Source organism: Carlito syrichta, unplaced genomic scaffold (genome assembly GCF_000164805.1).
Source record: "Carlito syrichta isolate Samal-C Ts95f unplaced genomic scaffold, Tarsius_syrichta-2.0.1 Scaffold11140, whole genome shotgun sequence".
Taxonomy (NCBI): Eukaryota; Metazoa; Chordata; class Mammalia; order Primates; family Tarsiidae; genus Carlito; species Carlito syrichta.
The window spans coordinates 5,114-10,329 of NW_006955236.1; the positions used below are offsets into that span (position 1 = coordinate 5,114).

The following is a 5,216-nucleotide window of genomic DNA, read 5'->3' on the forward strand; positions in this document are numbered from 1 at the left end:
CTTCTTATCATTAAGAATGCTAAAAATGGTACAATTTATTCTAGCTTATTAAGTTCCTACTGAGAGATCTGTTATTAGTCTTATCAATCTCTCTTTATAGACAATATGGCCCTTTATTCTAGCAGACTTTAGATTTTTTCTTTTGCACTGTCCTTTAATAGTCTGATATCTATGTGCCTTGAGAATGGTAGTCTTGAATAAGATCATGTTCTCCTGCCCTTTTGCAGCATGGCTGCAGTGCCCATTCTTGGGATGGACATAAGAACCATGCTTTCCTGATTCATTTCTGGCTCATGGACTGCAGGGTTGAAAGCAGTGACAAGGTGTGGCAGGCCTGTCGGTGCCTTGTGGAAGCCGGTGTTTTCTGATAGTTCACTCATGTTGCAGTAGTTATATGGGGCAAGTGCATTGGGGGCCTGAAGTGAGCAAGTCCCCTTTGCTAGGGAGCAGTGAAGGCGGTGAGGAAGGGGCTCGTGGTGCATTATATGCCCCTTCCTTCATACCATGGCTTCAATATCTTACCTTGAGATGTACAAAAAGGTCCATTTCTGGTTTTGGTGGGGCAGTAACTGATGCTAGACTGTTTAAAAAACAACTGGATTCCACATGGACACAAGTGTTGTCTCTGCTCAGTCTCCAGGCACCTCTCTACATCAATCTGGAGACTGGGGACATTAAGGAGGGTTTTCCATGCCTAGGATTGCAAAGGTCTGTAGTGGAGGCATAAAACTCTCCTGACTTTATGCTGGCCCAAGTTTGGTGTCTACCTTGCTTTATTCTTGTCTGTTCAGTATAGTTTCCATTGCTTCTCCCCTATGTGATGCGTTGGTCTCCATAAACATTGCAGAAAGATTCAACCAATCTAATTAACATATTCATCACCTCACCAACTTATCTCTTTTTTTTGAGTTGGAGTCTCACTTGGTCGCCCAGATTGGAGTGCAGTGGCTGCTCCCAGCCACCGCAGCCTTGCTTGCTGGGGTCCGGCGATCCTTCCACCTCAGCCTTTCGAGTTGCCAGAATTACAGGTATGCACTACCATTCCTGGCTGATTTTTTATTTATTGTAGAGATGTGGTCTCGCTGCCCAGGTGGGTCTCAAGCCCGCGGGCTCAGGCAATCCACTCACCTCAGTCTCCCAAAAGTGCGGGATTACAGGCTGAGCCACCAAGCCCGGCTCAATTTATCTTTTTTAATGGTGAGGACATTAAAAACTTATTCTTTAACCAGTCTGTAAATATATATTATTATTAACTGTGGCTATGGTACATTGTAATACATTGCAATATCCCCACATCTTAAAAACAGCTTCTTGAGAGCAGCCAAGAAGACAGAGAACTCTGCAGTCAGAGGAATTAAATTTGTGTCTTATTTTCAGTTTTTAATAATGGTGATATTAGGCAAAGATTTGCACTATTGGTACGACAGATTCCTAGTCTGTTAATGGAGATTTTTTTAAACACCCTAAAAAATTTTTGAACATTAAATATGTTTGACTGCATAACTACTTAGAACTGTAAATTCTCAATGTATATTTTGTTTAAGATATTCACTGAAAAAAAACTTTATTAATTTATTTTTTTGAGTTGGAGTCTCACTCTGCCACCCAGACTGGAGTATGCAGTGGCCGCTCTTGCCCACCGCAGCCTCCAACTGCTGTGCTCCGACGATCCTTCCGCCTCAGCCTTCTGAGGAGCCGGAATTACAGGCATGCGCTACCATACCCGGCTGATTTTTTGATTATTGTAGAGATGAGGTCTAGCTCCCCAAGCAGGTCTCGAACCCGCGGGCTCAGGCAATCCACTCACCTCAGCCTCCCAAAGGCACGGGATTACAGGCTGAGCCACCGAGCCTGGCTAAAAACTTTAAAAAGTAGTACAGTTTCCACTATGAATAATCTTCAGATAAACTTTTTCAAATGTATTTATTCAGTTATGTAAATTATGTATTTCTGAAGACTTTTATATTTATAAATTATACTCCAACTTTAATTTGATTTTAAATAAAATTGGAAAAATATATGAAGTGAATATAATTTAATTTTATCTCAATCTGTGCACACTAGATTTGTCAATAAACTGATTAAAGTGGATTACTCTGAGGTAGAGGAAGAGCAGGGAAGGGGCCTCAGGACTCCCTCCAGGAGGGGGTGGGGGAGGGGGACTGGTATTGGTGGGTGGGGAACCTGGGGGCCCTGGTAAGCCTCCTGGTGGCAGAAACCTTGGTAGGGGTAGCGGGGGTGGGGGGAGTGTCCCGGGAGGCCGAGGGAAGCAAGACATTGGGGACATTCTTCAGCAGATAATGATCATCACCCACCAGAGCCTGGACGAGGACCAGGCCAAGAAACAAGCTCCAAACTGCCACCGAATGAAGCCTGTTCTCTTTAATGTCCTGTGTGAAATCAAGGAGAAAGCCGGCCTCAGCATCCCAGGCTTACAAGAGGAGGAGACAGTGGACACACAGCTGATGTGCTTGGACATCATGCTTTCTGGCAGAGTGTGTGACTGGGCTGAGAAGGTGGGGGTAGAGATTGCTCAGCAGCAGCAGCTGCAGCCACTGCATCCTCCAGGGGCGGAGTGTCCCTTAGCAACTCCATGGAACACTCAGACTATGGTAGCAAACTTGCCCAGATCCGCCATATCTACGGAGCTGGAGAAGTATGAGCAGGCATGTAATGAGCTCAAAACCCATGTCACGAACCTACTGAGGGAGCAGAGCCACACAAGGCCTGTGGCACCCAAGGAGATGGAGCACATGGGGAGCATCATCCATGGAAAGTCCAGCGCCATCCAGATGCAGCTCAAGCAGAGCACCTGCGAGGCTGTCGTGATCCTGCATGCCAGATGGAAGCTCCATAACTTCAGCAAACAAGCCACTGAGGTCCTGAATGAATATATTTCTACTCCCATCTGAGTAACCCATATCCTAGTGAGGAGGTTAAGGAGGAGCTTGCCAAGAAGTGCGGCATTATCATCTCTCAGGTCTCCAACTGATTTGGCAACAAGCGGATTTGCTATAAAAAAATATATATTGGAAAGGTCCAAGAGGAGGCAGACATCTATGCTGTCAAGACACTGTGTCAGTCACCAAAGGGGGCCACAGCTGCACCAGCTCCCTGACACCTGCTTCCTCCACAGGCTCTGGGGCTCTTTCAATCTCTCAGGATCTGGAAACATGTTTCTGGGGATGCCCGGATTCAATGGAGATTCCTATTCCACTTCTCTGGTGGAATCACTCCAACACACAATGGGACTAGGGGCTTACGAGGATAACCTAGGAGGAGGCCAGATGTACAACCCTCGGACAATGAAAGAAAATGGCAGCTGGCAGAAGACTGTGACCCCATCTTCAGTGACATCCCCAACAGAGGGACCAGGAAATCTTTGCTCTGACACCTTCACTGATCTCGCCCCTCAGAATCACAGGGGTGGGAGCTCTCACAAGATGATTCTTGAAGAGGACGCAGGCGTCCAGAGGACAGGCCTCAGATACAGGACAACCACAAGACAGAGAAGGGCGAATGGGGTCATCCCCTCCCCAACTAGACTCCCAGTGCTGGGGGTGCTGAATACATAACAGAAAGAACCCCTTAGGGGAGAGTGGCCTCTGTCTCCCCATTTTTCCACCCTTTTTTCTCCCTTCTCTCTCACACAGAAACAGACACATACCCAGAAACCTATGCCTCGAACCCCTTTTTCTCCTTTTTTCTCTCCCTCTCTCCCATATATATACTCCCACATACAACTATTCTGTTTCTCTTTCTGAGCTCCCCTACTTTCCCTTCCCTACCCCACTTATATTCTCTGGAATCTGTGGAGACGCTAGCCCTGCCTGACCGGAGATGCCAAAAATGGGGACACGACTTCTGGACAGAGAACACGGGCCACGCCCCCTGTGCATCCCCACCCTTTGCCCCTCCAGATGGCTTTATTATCTCCTACGCAGCTCATCTTAAACTAGTAGAACCACTCGGTAAACGAGAGTGTCTGACTCAGATATCTACCTCGGAGGGGACTTTCTGCTGCTTTAGGGAATTATTGACTGGGTTTTGGCTTTGGAGATTTTTTAAAGGAAAGCAGAAGAAAAAATAAATAAAGTGGGTTACTTTGTGCAATTTATTTCTAAGTTACAAATTACCAATTATCAAGGAAGTAACGTGATCAGAGGAAGCTTTCACAAGAAGTCACCCAATGCCTAAATAAGATTATACAGATTTATTAGTTTATTAATTTATTTGGGAGCCACATAGAAGAATGACTGCCAGGTCTTTAGTTTTATTAGAAAACAATGTTGAAAAATTCCAATCTCTTTAGAAATTTGGTACAAGTTATATGAACACTTTGTAATATATAGGTCTAATTACCATAAATTTAGAAAAGTCTAAAGTGTAATTTCCACAAAGTAATTTAAGAGTGAATGAAAAATACAGTGTCTGAATTTCTTAAAATCCAGATCCAAGCCGGGCTCGGTGGCTCAGCCTGTAATCCCGCGCCTTTGGGAGGCTGAGATGAGTGGATTGCCTGAGCCTGCGGGTTCGAGACCCGCCTGGGCAGCGGAGACCTCATCTCTACAATAAATCAAAAAATAAGCCGGGCGTGGTAGTGCACGCCTGTAATTCTGGTTACTAGGAAGGCTGTGGTGGAAGGATCGCCAGAGCCCAGCAGGTCGAGGCTGCGGTGGCCGGGAGTGGCCACTGCACTCCAGTCTGGGCGACAGAGTGAGACTCCAACTCAAAAATAAATAAATAAATAAAATCCAGATCCAGATGATTTAAGGGGTGAATGTTACTTTGTGGACAGGGTTTTCAATAGCAGAAAGAGAAGCTATGATTATATCGCATTTGTTGCATCATAACATTAAAATGGAAGAAATTGTTGTTAATTCCAAAATTTGAAAAAGTACAGGCAGTACATAAAGGATCTGGAAACTTTAGAATAATGTAGTACATATTTTTAACTCAAGATAATTTATGTAAGATTCACTAATCTAAAGTGTAAAATTTAGTAATTGTAACATTTATTAAAGTTTTGTGACCATTTCTGTTATCTAATTTCAAAATATTTTAATTCCTCTCAATAAAAAACTCTGCACCATCAACACTCAATCTCATTTTCTTTTTCCTTTAGCCTATGGCAACCACTTATATACTTTTTGTCTCTACAGATCTTTATAATCTGGACATTTCGTAGGAATGCAGTCATACAATATGTGGCCTTT

General features: G+C 44.4%; 1 pseudogene; it reads left to right on the top strand.

Moving 5' to 3' along the window:
* The first annotated feature begins 2,105 nt into the window (after window positions 1–2,105).
* Window positions 2,106–3,575, top strand: LOC103256856 (annotated as a pseudogene).
* The last annotated feature ends 1,641 nt before the right edge of the window (window positions 3,576–5,216 follow it).